Here is an 18,364-nt window from a genome sequence, read left to right on the forward strand (position 1 = left end):
AAATATTTTTTCTTATTTGCATTTTCTAATTTCTCAATAAACTTTAAAAATAACAAGAAGAATAGCACTAATAACAAGAGAAAAACATTTTATACATTTTTATCTTAAGTCCTATTCTCATTGAGTTATAATATGCTATGTCTTTAGTGAAAACTATATATTTCCATAATGAATAAAAGAGACTCCAGGAAGGCTTGGCTTTGGACACTGGAACTCTGTTTTTCTTTTAGAGCCAATGATTGGACACTGCTTGGAAGGAGTGCAATCATCATAACAGCAGTTTACCCGAGTACCCCTGCAAAGCTGGAATATGATGCTCTGGCAAGTTAAACAAATATTTTGTCCTTCTGTTTTTGCTTATTGACTGAAATAAGAAATGTGATGCACTCAGAGTAGGGGTGAACTGTTAAAATACTGTACCCTTCAGTATTCCTCAAACTGAGACAATCATGAAAATGAAGGAAAGATTGTGAAATTTCCCTAGTTTAGAGGAGACTCAGCCCAGAAGACATGACAACTAAATAAAATGTGGTATTGTGGATTGGTCTTGGAACACAAAAAGGACATCATGGAAAAATTGTGAAATCCAAATAAAGTCTGAAGTTTAGTCAATAGTAATGTACCAATGTCAGTTTCTTAGTTTTTCCAAATGTACAAGGGTAAAGTAAAATGGTAACAATGAGGGAATTTAGATAAGGAGTGTGATAGGCAGAATAATGGCCTCTGAAGAATGTCCATGCCCTAAACTCTGAGACCGGTGAGTATGTTAAATTATCTGGCAAAGGAGAATCAAGGTAGCTGATGGAATTAAGGTTGTTAATCAGTTGACCTTATGATAGGGAGATAATCATGAGTTTGTCCAGGTAGACACAAGATAATAGTAAGAGTCCTTAAATGAGGAAGAGGGAGAAATAAGAATCAGTGTCAGAGTGACGCAATAGAAGAAAATCTTGACTGGCTATTGCTGGCTTTGAAGATGGAAGGCGGCCACACACCAAGCAATGCAGAAAGCCTCTAAAAGCTGGAAAAAGCATGGATACAGGCTTTCCTCTTGAGCCTCCAGAAGTAACGGAGCCTTGGCAACACTTAATTTTATGCAATAAGCGCTATTTCAGACTCCTGACTTCCAGAATTGTACAGTGATAAATTCATGTAATTTTAAACCACCAAGTTTGTTACAAAAGCCATAGAAAACTCATAATTTGTTATAAAAGCCATAGAAAACTCATACAAGAGGTACACAGGAACTCTCTGTACTATGGTTGCAACTACTCTAAAATCATTACAAAATCAAAAGTTATTAAAAAAAACTTCAAGAAAAGTCACAGTGAATTTATGGGGCTCAGTCATTCAAGGGACTGCTCAACCTAGCAGAACACTGACCTCTTAAATATATTTGGGTTTCCTGATCATAGGCCCTGGTTTCTTGGTGCTGCCTCCTCTTCAGTCTTTGCCAGGCCTGCCACCATAGTCAGATGCCAAGTCTAGGTGACTAGGATTTGACATCCTTCCCACCTCTCACGGATCTCTAACCTCTATGTCTTTCCTAGTTGTGGCTTTGCCACTACTATTTAGGTGCTGACAACTCAAAGTTGTCACCGCCTCCTACAAAGTTGGGTAAAACAACCATTTTTACGTAACAAATTTTAGAAAAGAGCTGAGCTGTATTACCATAGCAACAAGCTAGAAATGGAAAATGCAGTCAACTCTTTTGTTTGGGCTACAGAGTATTGAGAAATGATGCAATCATCAAACCAGTTTGAAAGGTCCTTTTCCCTAGATCCCAGTCACTATCACTATACTTTTTTTTTTGAAATGGAGTCTTGCTCTGTCACCCAGGCTGGAGTGCAATGGTGCGATCTCGCCTCACCGCAACCTCTGCCTCCTGGGTTCAAGCAATTCTCTGCCTCAGCCTCCCGAGTAGCTGGGATTACAGGCGCCCACCACCACGCAAGGCTAATTTTTGTATTTTTAGTAGAGACGGGGTTTCATCATCTTGGCCAGGCTGGTCTTGAACTCTTGACCTTATGATCCACCTGCCTCAGCCTCCCAAAGTATTGGGATTACAGGTGTGAGCCATCGCACCCAGCCCCAGTCATTATTCTGATTTTGTACCATGCTGTCAGTGTGAGACTTTTTTTCAGGTGAAAGGCAGTGTTACCCTTAGAGATACAAAGAGTAATTATACTGTAGGAGTAAAAGAATGACCTTTCAGGAAAGGGACATCCTCAACCAAAGAATTTCTTTAATTTTTGTTGGTGTTCATGTGATTTTAGTTTTTTTTTTTGTACTTATTTTCTCAAATATGGTTATTTTATATGCCTTTAAAAATTGTCTGTCAACGGGTTCTGGGAGGTCTTCTCTGTCTTGAGTCATTGTTCCTCTTCCATGTGTAGGCAGCTGAAATGCCGTCATTAGTGAGTCATCACTTAAGAATTGTGTTTGGGTCTCAGCTCTACTGAGGTATATAGCAAACCTTGCCACGTAAGGTTAGTAAACCATGCAGATTACTCTACCTCTATTTTGTTGTGAAATATCAATGCCACATAACAGGTGCTTAGTTATGGTTAACTCTCTTTTTCTTCTCCTTTTCCCTATTCTTGGGTTTTATGGTCTTACATGTACCTGTAAAAATTCAGGAGAGATAACCTGGAAAGGTAACTAAGATTATGAGTTTTTCTGAATTCTAAACATTCATAAAGATACTTTACAACAAACCCCCATGACACTCGTTTACCTATATAACAAATCTGCACATGTACCCCTGAACCTAAAATAGAAGTTAAAAACAAAGATACCGCAGTTCAATTCTTCATCATGCAGACATGGAAATTGAACCCTGGGAGCTCTTCCCAAAATCAGAAGTTTAATTACTGGAAGACCCAGGACCAAAAGCTAGGTCTTCCAAAAATTTGTTTTCTTTCTCGTAGCAGAGAAGGTCCTAGCAAACACTCTCAGTATAGGGCATGTGGGGGTAATTCGTTGATAAATTCCCAGGAGTTTACAGAAAAGACATAATCCAAATGACTGGTTGGATCCTAAAAGAATAATTTAGAAGACAGTAAATATCAAGTTTTCTTCAAAGACCTGCTTATGTACCTATGGAGAGTTTCTCTGTTGCATTTGTAGTTTACTCTTCATAGTAAATAATTTCCATGCATCTAATTGTCTGGTTCACTCACAACTTTTTATGTACCCTGGGGAAAGAAAACATGCTAATCTTAATTATTTTAGCAATGTCAATGTCTAGTGTAATGCCTATCTTATATGAAAGGCAAATATTTTATTTGATATTTTTCTGATAATTTAGATGCTTCTGTAGTGAAAAACCTCTCTGCAAAAAGAATGCAACTAATTGCTATAACTTCATATCTGTTAGTTATTTACAGATAGCTAATAGTCATTCAGTCAATCATTAATCACACATTTATGACTCTCTAATATGGAAATTAGATAAGGTCTGAAATTGTATAAGGTGTGTATAAGTATGTGTGTAGCCAGGAAAATACCATGAGTACATTTAATAAAATAAATCTAGAAGCAAGGCATTGTGGGTTGTTTTGTAGTTTTCCATCATAATTTGTCTTGTTTTCCATGATATTATAAGATGTTTTTGTCAATTAAAACAACAAGACTTTTTTGAAATAACCTTGTGGAAGAACAAAATAATTCCTATCTGGCATGGTCTGGAATTTGTGGCTCCTTCATCTTTACCTTTTCTAGGTCAGCACAGATGGAAAAACAAAACCTGCAAAGAACATTCATTTTATCCTATTATTAATGGAGAAAAATTAGAATATACAAAACAAAGTGTCCACTGAAAATAGACATTTGTCCTGGATGCATTTTTTACAAAGACAGGCTGCGTATGACAATGAGTTGAACTTTCTTCTCCTTTCTAGAAAATCAACAGCATTCTTTAATAAGATTTTATTTGTATTGTAAAAAAGGAAAATCAAGGTATGGAGATATAATTTTTTTTACCCTAAAATATTTCTTGAGGTGTAGGGGATGAGGAAGAAGAATAAATAGATTTGCACAGTCCCACTTAAATTAGTTTAATCTTAAAATAATATGTCCTTTGGCAATCACTTAATCTTACTATCGGTTCAAAGCAATAAATCTTCCAAGGCATTGGAAAAAAAAAAAAAAAAAAGGAACACCATTGTACTAATGAGATTACCCTGAAAATAAAGCGGTGGATTAGCAAAATCTAATTTGGAAGTGATGAAGTACATGTGATGTCCAAGTAATTATTCCTGCACAGTCCCCATCCGTGGGGAGCTTGGAGTTATTGGACACCGCACTATGTTAATGATGCCACTGCCTGACATTCGAGTGAATGTGCTGACCGTCTGCTGTGTCCCGTCTCCTATTGTCAATACTCACTACTGGGTCCAGCAGCTGCATTCATAATGCTACCACAGACACAGCCAGAGCTGAATGTGTGCACGCATGTGTGTGTGTCCCGTTTCTTAGGCCAGTGTTATTACCATTTTGAAATCTGGGCTGAGACAAAAGAGCTATCCAGAATACTGCTTTGTAGAATCCAAAATCCAAATTAATTTCTCTGGGTTTTATTTAAGCACTGAAACCAAGCACACAACTTGAGTCCTCTTTGTATTCCCTTGTCTTTCAAAAGCATATACCTAAACCCACAATTGGCCAAAAGCAGGCTGTCAGGTAACATTAGGTCATGTGGTAGTGAAAATATTTCTAATAAAATGTTTTACTCCTCTGTACCTTGATAATGAAAATCTCTATGATTAGGCACCTAAAGAAGTACTTTTTGTGATAGAGAATTTTGTGCTTTAATACATAACTAATCTGACTTCAAGTTAAATGTATAAAAATTACTGAGGGAAGTTGAATGAACACAGTCAAAGTAAAAAAAATAGAATATACAAAAAGCCTTTTTATATTTAATCCATCAAGAACTTAATCAAACTGCTCATTTAAGAGGCATTCCAAAAGGCTAACATTAGGTATGGTCAGGGAGGGTTTTTCAAAGAAGGAGAGACATTTGTGGATGGATTATAAAAGGTAAAGTGGAGTAGGAAGGGAGGAAGTCTCAGGAGAATGACTTCAGCAAAGGCTCAAAAGTGCAATTTATTTGGCATCCTTAGAGTTAGTTCTTTTATTTCAAAAACTAAAATTTAACTAGAACTATCTTTAAGTAAAAATAGGCTATTATAAATATATTGTAATATCTCATGAGAGTCCCTTTTTGTATGTCTATTCATTCTTCTCTTTCTCTAAAGATTGGCTGCTGCTTCTTTTTTGTACATAGTAAAAACCTTATCTAGGATAAATCCTCAGCATTATTTCTTAGACTTTAAACTCTATGTCCAAATGTCCTAGAGAAGGGGTTCATTGGCCCAGCTTGGGTTAGATTTCTTTCCCTAGGTCAATCTGTAATGCCAAGAGTCAGAAAAAAATTAAAACATAGCTGCTGGCCAGGAATGGCGGCTCACACCTGTAATCCCAGCACTTTGGGAGGCCAAGATGGGCAGATCACTTAAGGTCAAGAGTTCGAGGCCATCTTGGCCAACATAATGAAACCCTGTTTCTACTGAAAATACAAAAATTAGCCAGACATGGTGGCAGACACCTGTAATCCCAGCTACCAGGAGGTTGAGGCAGGAGAATCACTTGAACTCAGAAGACAGAGGTTGCCCTACTGCACTCCAGCCTAGGCAACAGAGCAGGATTCTGTCTTAAAAAAACAAACAAACAAAAAACAAATAAACAAACAAAAAACACAACACAGAAAAAAAAGGGAAAAAAAAGAAACAAGAAACAAGAAAAAATCCCAGCTGCTTCCACTGCAAACATAAGTTTGGGTGGAGCAGTGATTCCTGGAAATGGAGTATTGAGCAGAAAATACCATATATGTCTACTACACATAATGTTTCTTTAAATGCTTTATTTTTAACAATTTTAAGGCCACAGAAACCCTATAAAAAGCCACTGCTTTCTTCAGAAAGGAATTGTTCTAGGTTACACCTCCCACTCTCCAAAGCAAACCCTTACTATCTGTTCTTACTAGATCTCCATAGAACCTGCAATGCTCTGTTTCATGTCCTATTCTTTCTGAGTCCATCCTCTTTGGAGTGCTGACTGATTTGGAAGGTCCCACCTAGCACCTTATTCCACTTGTGAAGCACAGCCCCTCTGGTTACTCCAGCTTCGTGCTTTACTCCAGCACCAGATACAGCACCTTGGTTCCATCTATCTTGAGAGATAGTCTACTGATCCATAAGTACATCAAGTCCAAATAAAATATATCCAGTCAAAAAGACATCCAAGATTGCCAGAGGGCTGGAAATATATTCAGTGCTAAAGAATAACACAAGAATTAAATGCTAGAAAAAGTGAAAAATTGGTAACCAGGGCAGTCAAGAAAATGAAGTGAAAAGTATAGCGTGGAACAGTCGAGTTAGAGGTTCAAGAAATCAGATGTCCAGAGTGCTATAAATGCAACAGGGAATCATTTTCCCACTGAGCAGGATCTGTGCTGCAGGGAGTGGGACACTTAAAAGGCACTCATACTCTGGCATGGACACAGCTCATTTTCTTTCCTCAGCAGTAAAATATATGATTATCAAATGGATATTATGGATTCAGAAGACAAGAAGGGAATTCCCTTCCTCTAGGGGCAGGGAACAAGTGCTATATCCTGAAAAAAAGAAAAAGAACATTACAGAAAAAATGGTTGGTGGTGGGGTGGTTGAGTGGTTGTGATGATCAATATGGTAAAATTTTTGAGGAATCTATTAGAAATACCCATTGTAGAGAAGCGATCAACATTTGCTGATCTAGACACTGCTCTAGTTGCATTATACTCTTTATATCATTTAGTCAGCAAGCGAAATCTGCAAGGTAGATATAATTCCTGTTTTATAGAGAAGAAAAATGGAGGCTACATGAGATTAAAGAATGGACAGTGGTTAGATATGCCAGGACCAGAATTTTTTTTTTTTTTTTTTTTGAGACGGAGTCTCGCTCTGTTGCCCAGGCTGGAGTGCAGTGGCGCAATCTCTGCTCACTTCAGGCTCCGCCCCCCGAGTTCATGCCATTCCCCTGCCTCAGCCTCCCGAGTAGTTGTGACTACAGGCGGCCGCCACCACGCCTGGCTGATTTTTTTTTTTTTGTATTTTAATAGAGACGGGGTTTCACAGTGTTCGCCAGGATGGTCTCCATCTCCTGACCTCTTGATCCGCCCGCCTCGGCCTCCCAAAGGGCTGAGATTACAGGCGTGAGCCACCGCGTCCGGCCCAGAACTAGAATTTTATACTGGTTGTATCTGATTCTTAATTCTGTATACTTTCAACAACGTAATACTGAAGGCTAATTAAATTCTTATTATATCTGGGACATAGTGTGGATTAATTAGTGTATCCTAATTAATCCATAGCAATCCAGTGTGTGTGCACGTGTGCGTGTGTGTACGCGTGCATATCTATCTCACCATTTAGGGAGAATCCTTGAAACACTTGTGTTTAAATAATAGAAGTGCATCTTTACTGACTTTGCTGTCTTTCCAAACAAGTGGCTCAGGGTGGGTTATGTGTTGGTGGGGGATGGGTGGGAGGCAGAGGGAGGGACTGAAAAAATAACGGCCTTGGTATTCATGAAGCAAGAGGAAAAGATAAACAAATCCTTTGTTCCAGCCCACTTCTTTTCTCCCACTTCTCAGGTCTCCAAAGTGTAAATTCAGGCAATAGATTTTCGGTTTTTCTTCTTTCTTTATAGGTTCCTTAAAAGGCACAAATAGTTGGTGCAAACCACCTCACTGCATCGCCATCCTGGACCATGGAACTCCCTGCCTACCTCAGAGCCTGACTGATTTGCACATCCCAGACAACTTTTGACCCCTGGGCTGGTCATATAAACCCGTGCTGACTGATGACTGGCAGTCAGCCTCACTTGGCAACTCCACATGAGTGAGTAAAAAAAAAAAACTCCCACTCCTCAGATTGAGATGAGAACTCGCCCTACACACACAAACATGCACTCGACTATGAGATCAATCTTTATTTTTAACAAGTTGTGCTGATCCTGAGGCTGTGGTGAGGCACTCTTCATGCATTACCTCAGTTAAATCTCAGAACAAGACAGGAAGGAGAAATTCTGACCTCCATTTCATTGACAAGAAATCTAAAGTTCAACAATATTAAGTAATTTACTGAAAATCACAGAGATACTCTAGTGATGTGGTTATGTCCTAAATGACCTGGAATGCAAATCCAGGTGCCTCTTACTAGCTGTCTTACATTGGATGAGTTGCTTAACCTTGCTAAGTCTCAGGCTACTCACCAGTGAAATGAAAAATACTCATAACAAAGCAATACTATGCTTCTATGAGACTGTTCTAAGAATGAGATAAAACTCTACACACACACACACACACACACACACAGAGTGCTTATTACCTTATTAAAGTTTCAAAAATAGTAGATATTAATTTGAGGCACAGTCAAGAGTTGAATCCAAAGCAATATTCTATTCCTCATACCCTACTGACTCCTTCTAAATGTTAACTACTCCAGGAAGATTTTAAAGCACTGGCGTAGTTCTGCAGAAAGAGTTAGTGCCTGCTCTGCTCTTATAGGCCAGCGTTAGGTTTCATCATCCTCAGGGGCCATTGTTTCTATCTTGCCCGGCCATAGATACCCTGAACTCCCAGCATACCTCTTGCAGTCAGAATAGACAACATTATAGAAGTCACTCAGCTGCTTCTGCTAAACATCTTATTCATCTTCCCACCCTCATCTCATTTAATCCTTACTATACACCTGTGCCCACTTCATAATTGAAGCCTCTGAGAGGTTAAAAACACCTACAAGATGGCATGCTGAGATTAAGCTCTTCTTCCCTCTGTTATGTCACACAGCACACTGCAAGATTTTCAACGAAGATCCTCACTACAAAAATCTGGAAGAATATATGGTTATTAATCCATGATCTACTTGCGAAATATTCCAACTAATTTTACTGATGATTGTGTAGTTAGAGTATGGGGAATAAATAAGTCGTCTTTTAAAATCTTATGGTGTTAGATATTCCTGTAACACTTCCAAGCCAATAATTCCAGTGTTTAGCAGTTAATCCTGAAGAATGCACTTTAATTAAATCAGATTCCTTGTAAATATTTCTTCCTAATACATTGAGATATTTGGCCAAACCAATTTTCCAAACAGGGACATGTTCCAAAAATCATCTTAGTTAGAATCTCTAAAAGCATTCGATTCCATACATGTCTCTCAGAGCCTCTGCTTTCAAAAGTAATGGGAATTTTGGGCCGGGTGCGGTGGCTCGTGCCTGTAATCACAGCAGTTTGGGATGCCGAGGCGGGTGGATTGCTTGAGGTCAGGAGTTAGAGACCAGCTTCACCGACATGATTAAACCCCGTCTCTACTAGAAACACAAAAATTAGCTGGGCATGGTGGCATGCACTTGTAATCCCAGCTACTTGGGAGGCTGAGGCAAGGAGAATCACTTAAACCTGGAAGGTGGAGGTTGAAGCAAGCTGAGGTCATGCCACTGCACACCTTGAGAGGTGAGTAAGAAATGATTAATGTTTTTATAAGTTACTTTCCCATATAGGAGATCCACATGCAAACAAATAATTAGAATAGAGTGACTCATGCTGTATAGAAGTTGGTGCAATACACTGTGAGTAAAGAGGTAAGTGAGCAATCCTGATGGGTGGGGAGAGACAACTAAGGAGAAGTTAGTTTTCAGAGCTGGCTCAGGAAGGCTCTGTGAGAGTTTGCCAGAAAAATTAGAAAGAAAGGGCAGACGAAAGGGTATAAACAATTACTCTGAGGCATGATGAGTACGACATATTTTAAGAAACTGAAGTATTCAGGGTCTTGCTTGGGATCAGGGAAATGGCAGGAATTGAGTGGAGAATGGAAGACGAAAGCACTTCCTACCTGAAGGAATGTCAGGACCATTTAAAGAGTCTAGACGTTCCTATAAATAGCAGGGCCTTTAAAACCAAAGTTCTTAATCTGGATATCAGGGATTATATAAACACTCCAAAATTGCACAAAATAATGTGTAGGGGTGTTTGGAGTGCTGAGCGGAGAGGGAAGAGGGCTCACAGCTTTTCTCAAGTTCTCAAAATCACCATTATTTAAGAAAAAGACTCACATATTCCACCTTATAATTTCTTGGGAAGAATGGATTCAGAAAGAATTGGAGTTGAGTGCATTGCTTGAATCTCTTTAATCATGCTAGAGTGTTCCAGGTTTATGACGGAAAGCAGAAAGGATGTAGTAGTAGTGCTCTGCAAATCTCATCCCTGACTGGCTCAGGGGCAAGGGGGTGGGGGAAGAAAGAGCATACTTTAGGGCCTTCAGAAATATTATAATTCAGCAGCTGCTGTTTGAGCCCTGTCATATTTCCTCTACCTCTTCTGTAACTTGGCTCTTCACAGCTTGAGCAACACACAGGCTCATTCCCGCTCCACTCAGCCTGTTGTAATTTCAGGTCTGGAAGCAATAAATGAAGACCAAAATCAACAACACATTTCTTAATAATATTTTTAAATATTAGCTCTGCTCTCTTTCAGTTAATTATCAAAACATATCTGCACTCAGTTTGTGCTGGAGAATGTAAACTATAATTCTTTGTTTACCAGTTATAATCAAGTCTGTTTGTAGGAATTAATATTTCCAGGTTAGCTTTTTCATATTCCCTTTATTTTTTCTCTCTACATCATTCACATTTTGTTCTTAAATGAACAAAAATATATTGAAGAGATGAATACCTGTACTACATTGTTTTGGCCCATCTTAATAAAATTGCTTTTACTAAATTGTAATTGATATGAAAGATTAAACTTCATTCAGGAATATTAAAAATTGGTTTTAATATTGATTATAGGATCATGATTGAAGATGTTGATCACTATAATCTCACAGAGAACTCTGCTACAGAGACCTCCTCAATGTGCTGTTGTAGGAGCAATTTATATCAAATCTCATTATCGTGTAAAATATACTACCAAGAAACTAGAAAGTTTATACCATATGTCTATAGTAAATTTTGAAATTTGCTGTAAGTTTTTGCTTTGGCTGCTAGAAAATTTAGAGTCACATAGATGACTTATCTCTAGCGATGATGTAGGATTGCATGGTATAAATTTTGGGAACAATGCTTTTTTAATTCCTTACTTTAGTTTCATTGTTACCTCTATTATTATTATTATTATTATTATTATTTTGCCTCATATCTGTGTTACCCAGTGGCATTACATGCATTTGTGTAAACTGGTATTTTGGATCAGGTTGAGTGTTATCAATGTATACAAGAAATACATAATTTTTAGAAGCATATATCACTTTAAATTTATGAATTGAATATGAACTAAATAAAACCCTAGGTGTCAGACCTGTGTATTGTGTTTCATCTTTAAATTTGAAATATCTTTTCTCTGTACTCACTCCACAGAGGTGTCTGTCACAGTTCAGTGAAGCACCCAGAGGTCACTACAAGTGACCTGTGAATTTACATCCCCATAAATAATCATTCGCAAGCAGGCTATGGCCCCAGTGCTCACCCCAAACACAGAGGAACCTTGCATGGGTTAAATTAACCAGCCAGGAGAACATGAGAGCTGAACATATGGTGAAGTGTTTTGAGGTTTAGAAAAGCAAGTTTCTGGTGTAAACAGAGTCTGGCCTCTGAGACCCCACTGTCAGCATGAAAAAAGATCTCCTTATTTACCAGAGTGAAAAGAAAGGGGCGCTTTCAATTACTTCACTTTCTTAGCTCTACACAATGAAACAGGAGGAGAGATTACACATTAATGGAGAGGAAAACAAGTGTAAGTTCCTCAGGGAAGTCATACAAGGCTGCAGAAGGTGCGTAAAAAATAGTTTGCAGCTCTGATTGGAAGTGAAAAGAGAAGAAATCAGAAGTGAAATCCCACAAATTAAAATTAAAACTGCAATTCCCTTGAGCTCTCTGATCCTCACATCCCCCAGACCATCCCCCACACTGCTCTAATTGTACCACTTCAAACCTAATGAGTTGGGTTTGGAAGTACCAAGGTCTGTAAATGAAACCGTTTATCACTGTAACACTCTTATTAGATATTTGATTGAGCACTTGTTTTTAAGGCTTAGAAATACAACACAGAAATCAGTCATTGGAGGCATCTTCACCTGCTTTTAGAAAAAAATGAAAAAAGTATGCTTAGACTAAGAAACAGTGAGTTGTTAAAGATATTATTTGGCTGACTCCTTAGTTTACTCTTAGGAAGATTTGAAGCTGGAATTTTAATTCCTAGTCTACTCATTGAGATTGGCATCTTAAAACAGTTGTTGGTTGATTTCAACATGTGAGAAATAAGAGGAGTCTCCTCTTGCAGCTGAGCAGTTAGTAAAATATCTTATTTTCTCTATGTATCTCTGAAATTATATGTAAAATGAAGATTATAACATTAAGAGGATTATTACAACTAAATGTTATAATATGACAAAAGTGCTTAGGGCAGTGTCTAGCACATGGTAAATGCTTCACAAGTAGTAGCTGTTATTATTCTTGCACTTGTGCCCAACCTTCTGGAGTTAGAATAGCAAATCAACATTTGTTTGATAGCATAACATTATTCCCCATCATTCTCAAATACATAATTAAAGAAACACAAAATTAAAAAAATACAATGCCTGTAATCTTGGCAAAGATTTAAACATTTGCTAATTCTCAGTATTAGTGAAAGTAAAGATACTTTCAATAATTATAGGTAGAAATGCTTTTTGAGCCTTTTTTTTTAAGTGAAATTTGGCAATATCTGTCAAACTATTAAATGCTCATACACCTGAATGCAGGAATTCCACTTCTAGGAGTATTAATCACAGCAATGTTTGTAGTTGCAAAAAAATTTGGAAATGACTTAAATGTTTATAAATGTGCTAACAGTTAATTAAATTGTGGTACATCCATACAATGGGATTTTAGCTAGTTATTAAAAAGCAGGGTAGATCTTTATAATATATTGATTATGAAAAAATAACCAAGATAGAGAATTAAGTGTCAACAGAACGTTATGAAACAAAATGTATAAATGTATAAATGCATGAATTATATTAAAAATTCCTATAATGTATGCATATGTAAATTACTCAAACCATCGTGTTAACAGGTTAAAAAGTAAAAACTATATGATAATAGATTCAGAAAAAGCATTTAACAAAACTCAATACCCATTAATAACTAAAAAATAACCTCTCAGAAAGCTAGGAATAGGCTGGGAATAGTGACTCACTCTTGTAATCCCAACACTTTGGGAGGCTGATGTGGGCAGATTGCTTGAGGCCAGGGGTTCAAGACCATCCTGGCCAACATTGCGAAACCCTGTCTTCACTAAAACTACAAAAAAAAAAAAACAGCAGAGTGTGGTGGTGCACACCTGTAATCCCAGCTACTTGAAAGGCTGAAGCAGGAGAATCACTTGAACCTGAAAGGCAGAGGTTGTAGTGAGCCGAGATTGCAACTGGGCGATGGAGCAAGACTGTCTCAAAAACAAACAAACAAAGCTAGGAATAAAAATAATACTTTCTCAATCAGATAATAAATATCTATGAAAAACCTGTAGTTAGTATCATAATTAATGGTAAAAGACTAAGTGTTTTCTTCTTAAGATTAGAAACAATACGAGGCCGGGCACGGTGGCTCATGCCTGTAATCCCAGCACTTTGGGAGGCTGAGGCAGGTGGATCACGAGATCAGGAGATCGAGACCATCCTGGCTAACACGGTGAAACCCTGTCTCTACTAAAAATACAGAAAATTAGCCAGGCACGTGGTGGCGGGCGCCTGTATTCCCAGCTACTTGGGAGGCTGAGGCAGGAGAATGGCGTGAACCTGGCGAGGCGGGGGGAGGGGTTGCGGAGCTTGCGGTGAGCCGAGATCGCGCCACCGCACTCAAGCCTGGGACACACAGCAAGACTCTGTCTGAAAAAAAAAAAAAAAGATTAGAAACAATACAAGGATGTCCTCTCTCTACACTTTTATTAAACACCATATTGGAAGTCTTAGGACAAGAGGAAGACATATGATTGTATTATATCCAGTTAATATTGATGTTTATACAGAAAACTCTATTTGACTTATAAAAATAAGTTACTAGAATTAATAAGTACATTAACGTTACTGAATATAAAGTATGCGTAATAAATGGATTGTATTTCTATTAGCAAGAAGTAGAAATTGACCTTTAAAAATAATAGCATTTACAGCAGCATCAAAATTATTAATATTCAGGAATAAAGTTAACAAAATATGTGCAAGAGCTGTGCACTGAAAATTACAAAATATTGATGAGAGAAATTGAAGAAAACCTAAATAAATAGAGAGACTGGAAGAGTCAACATCAAAATGTTAGTTTTCTACAAGTTAATCCACAACTCACAGTAAAATCTCAGTAAGTTTTTTTTTTGTGGGGTAGAAATGATAAGCTAAATGTAAAGTTTATTTTTAAAATGTGAAGAACCCAGAATAACAAAATGGGTTAGAAAAAAATTAAAGTTTAAGGACTTTTACTACTAAATTTACAAACTTAATATAAAACCCCGATAATTAAAACAGTATGGTACAAATGTAAAAATATACCTAAGTGGAAGAGAATAGAGATCCCAGAAATAGGTTCCTTCTTATCAATTGATGTTCAGCAAAGTCACCAAAGCAACCCAAAATATAATCTTTCGAACAAATTATGCTGGGCTAATTAGATAACTACACAAAAAATTAACCTACACCCTTGCCACATACTACACACAAATTTAATTTGAAATGAATAAAAAAACTAAAGGTAATAGTCACACATATAAAACTTTCAGAAAAAAATAGTAGAAGAAAATGAATGTGACCCTGGGTTGAGGAAAGTTAGCTAGGACACAGAAAGCAATAGATGATAAAGAAAACATGATAGATCTCATTAAAAGACATTGTAATGAGAATCAAAAGGCAAACCACAGCATGAGAGTAATATTTGCCAAACATATATCTGATAAAGAACTTTGTTTCTGAACCAAACAACACATGTTCTCACTTATAAGTGGGAGCGGGACAATGAGAACACTCGGATACAGAGAGGGAAACAACACATACTGGAGCCTGTATGGGGAGGGCAGGGGCTGGGGAGAGCATCAGGAAAAATAGCTAATGCATGCCAGGCTTAATACTTAGGTAATGCATTGATAGGTGCAGCAAACCACCATGGCACATGTTTACCAATGTAACAAACCTGCACATCCTGCATATGTACCCCGGAACTTAAAATAAAATTAAAAAAAAAGAATTTGTTTCCAGAATATAGAAAGAACACTTTATTAATCAATAACAAGAGTAAAAATAGCCCAATCGAAAATGGAAAAAAATTTGAAGAAATATTTTACCAAGAAGATATAAGAATAGCAAATATGCATATAAAAAGATGCTCAAAAACATTAGTTGTTAGAGAAATGCAAATTAAAATCACCACAATGTCATACAACTACATAGCCACTAAAATAGCTAAAATTACAAAGATTAACAATAGCAGGTGTGGCAAGGACATGTACACTAGCAGTGTATGAGACTGTAGCCTTCATACACTGCTAGTAGAATGTGGTTTGATGAAAAACAGATTGCCAGTTTCTCAATGACATACACTTACCACATAAACCAGCAATTCCACATCTAGGTGTTTACCAGGAGAAATGAAAACACATATTTACACAAAGATTTGTGCTTGAGTGTTCATAGTAGATTTATGTAAATAGCCAAAAAATTGAGAACCATGCAAATGTCCATCAGCTGGTGAGTAGATAAATAAATCATGGTATATTCAGATAATGGATTAATATTTGGAAATGAAAAGAAATGAACTATTAATACATGTAACAATTGGATAAACCACAACGGCATTTTGGTAGGTGAAAAAAAAAAAGCCAGCCACAGAAGATCACACGCTGTATGGTTTCATTTATTTGAATTGCTAGAAAAGGTAAAACCAATAGAGACAGCACATCAGTGGCAGGAGGTCTAAGAAGGAGCTTGATTGTCAAGAAATATAAAGGAAACTTTTAGAGTAATGTAAATATGACTGTATCGGTGACTATATTAATACACACATCAAAACTCAATAAAATGTACACTTAAAATTGGTGAATTTTCCTCTATGTAGATTATACTTCAATAAAGTTAATTTAAAAGAAAATTGATGTTTTAATGGTGAAAAGATAATCAAAATATAGAATTTAGTGTCAAGATCATTATGAACTATTATGTATAAAATGATCCATTTATTTAAAAAAACTATATGCATATGCGTGTACCTTTCTAGAATATAAACAAGGAACAAATAGTTACTTCTGGGGCAAAGTAGAAGAGTTTGAGGGTGGAGAAAGGGACCTTTAAAGTTTAATTATCTCATTCTCTTCTGTACTCGTAATTCGTTTGTACCATTAATGTGCCTTCTTTATTTATAAAAAATTAAATGAGTAAAAAACGAAAAATAAAGGACCGGTTTGAATACTAAGACCATATTTTCTTAAATAAACAATCAGGACATAGGGATTCAGTAGAGGATGTGAAGTAGATACTGTCTCCACAGAAATTCTAGTAATCATAAGAATAAATTATATTTATTTTCATAAAAATGGATTATGATTTCTATAATTTAGAAACGCTATCGGCACAGCTGGAAAAATTCTTGGGTGCTATAAATCAATAATGGTGATCATTGATTTATGACAAATCAAGCATTTACCATAATGATGCCTAGTAAGTTTTGGCTTAATATACCAGTAACTCATTATTTGTGTATAGAGGCTAATTCAGAAATAAGAGTAAAAATATTTGTAAGATTATTTTAGTTCAAAATGAAAAAAATAAATTATTTTATTAGATACTATGGGGAAAATTGATTTTTTTACAACTCTCTATAATATATTAATGACATTATGAAAATTGACATCATTTTTAGCCTCTAAAATGCTAAAGCCTGGTTATATTTCAAGTGGTAATATATAGGCCACTAATATCCTGAAATTAGTTAGACACAGATATGGCAAAGCCAGGCAGGCCACTAATAACCAGGCAGGGAATGTGAGGTGCTCATCATGTGTTCTCTAGGAAGGCGGAGATTTTTGTTCCGTTCAGTGCTGTATCCCTATAGACTAGGACAATGCCTGACACATACAGACCAATTCACTAAATATTTGTTGAATGCTTGAAGTACCTAAAAGTATGGTTTGTGTAATTGATGACTGAATAAGGCCAATAAAGAAATTTTTTCATATTATTTGATTCAACAAGTTATAATTACATTCTTCTTAAGGATAACACTGTGCAATGAGCACCATGGTGGGTAGAAGCTTCTTTAAAGCTTTTGGCTTTAAAAAAGGTTTGGCACAACTAATGTTTGTTAAATATACATTATATGTCAAGTGTCACAGTGGACACGTTATTAGCAATCCTTACAAGCCTCCTGGAAAATCAATGAGACTCAGATGATTCAAATGATTTGATAACATTCACATTGTTGGAGAGTAGTTGAATCCCTGTTCAACTTCCAGTTGGCTTGGACATTACTATGTGCTTTCTATTATCCCAAGTTTTTTATATCTGGTCAAGGATATAACAAAGCAACTAATATGTGCAAAAAACAATATACGACCAAAGGATAAAATGTGTAACTCATGGAGGAATCAAAAATAGTATGTGAGATCATTGCAGGCTGGAAAAGTTGAAGGTTATTTTTTATTTATCTATTTTTTAAGAAGACAGAATTTAGCTACACCCCCAAAAATCATGATAATGTATTAATGCAGATTCTTCTGGAAGCCATGAGAAAACAAATGAAGATTTCTGACTTGATGTGTGGCATGATAATGGTGATGTTTTGGGAGGTTCACCTTGGAGCAACAAGGCAAGCTGTAGGAAAAAAGGAAGCCCTTTGGATTCCCAAGATCTAAGGAATATTTCATTTCAGTCACTGATGTATAGTAAGTTGGAATATCAACCAGTACAAGTTTTATTGTAGATTGCTACTGTATTCTGCAATAACTAAAACATAGATAATCAAAACAATCAGAAAAGAGTAGCTAATCACCACCTATGGCATAGAAGTCTGATATATAAAAGTGATTTTTTTTTTGAAAAAAGGAAGAGCTGTCCTCATATTCTCTTGGAATTAGAACCCCAAAAACATACTTGTCTCTCTGAACACTCCTATGGAACATACTTTAAAAAACATTTCATATACACTAAAATATCATTTGACTATTTCTCTCTCGAGGCCTCTGGTGGTTTCCTCAAGAGTCTAAGATAAAGTTTGAATTCCTAGGTCTTTGGTTTTCAAGTTC

The sequence above is a fragment of the Pongo pygmaeus genome, chromosome 9 (assembly GCF_028885625.2).
Source record: "Pongo pygmaeus isolate AG05252 chromosome 9, NHGRI_mPonPyg2-v2.0_pri, whole genome shotgun sequence".
In the NCBI taxonomy this organism is placed as follows: Eukaryota; Metazoa; Chordata; class Mammalia; order Primates; family Hominidae; genus Pongo; species Pongo pygmaeus.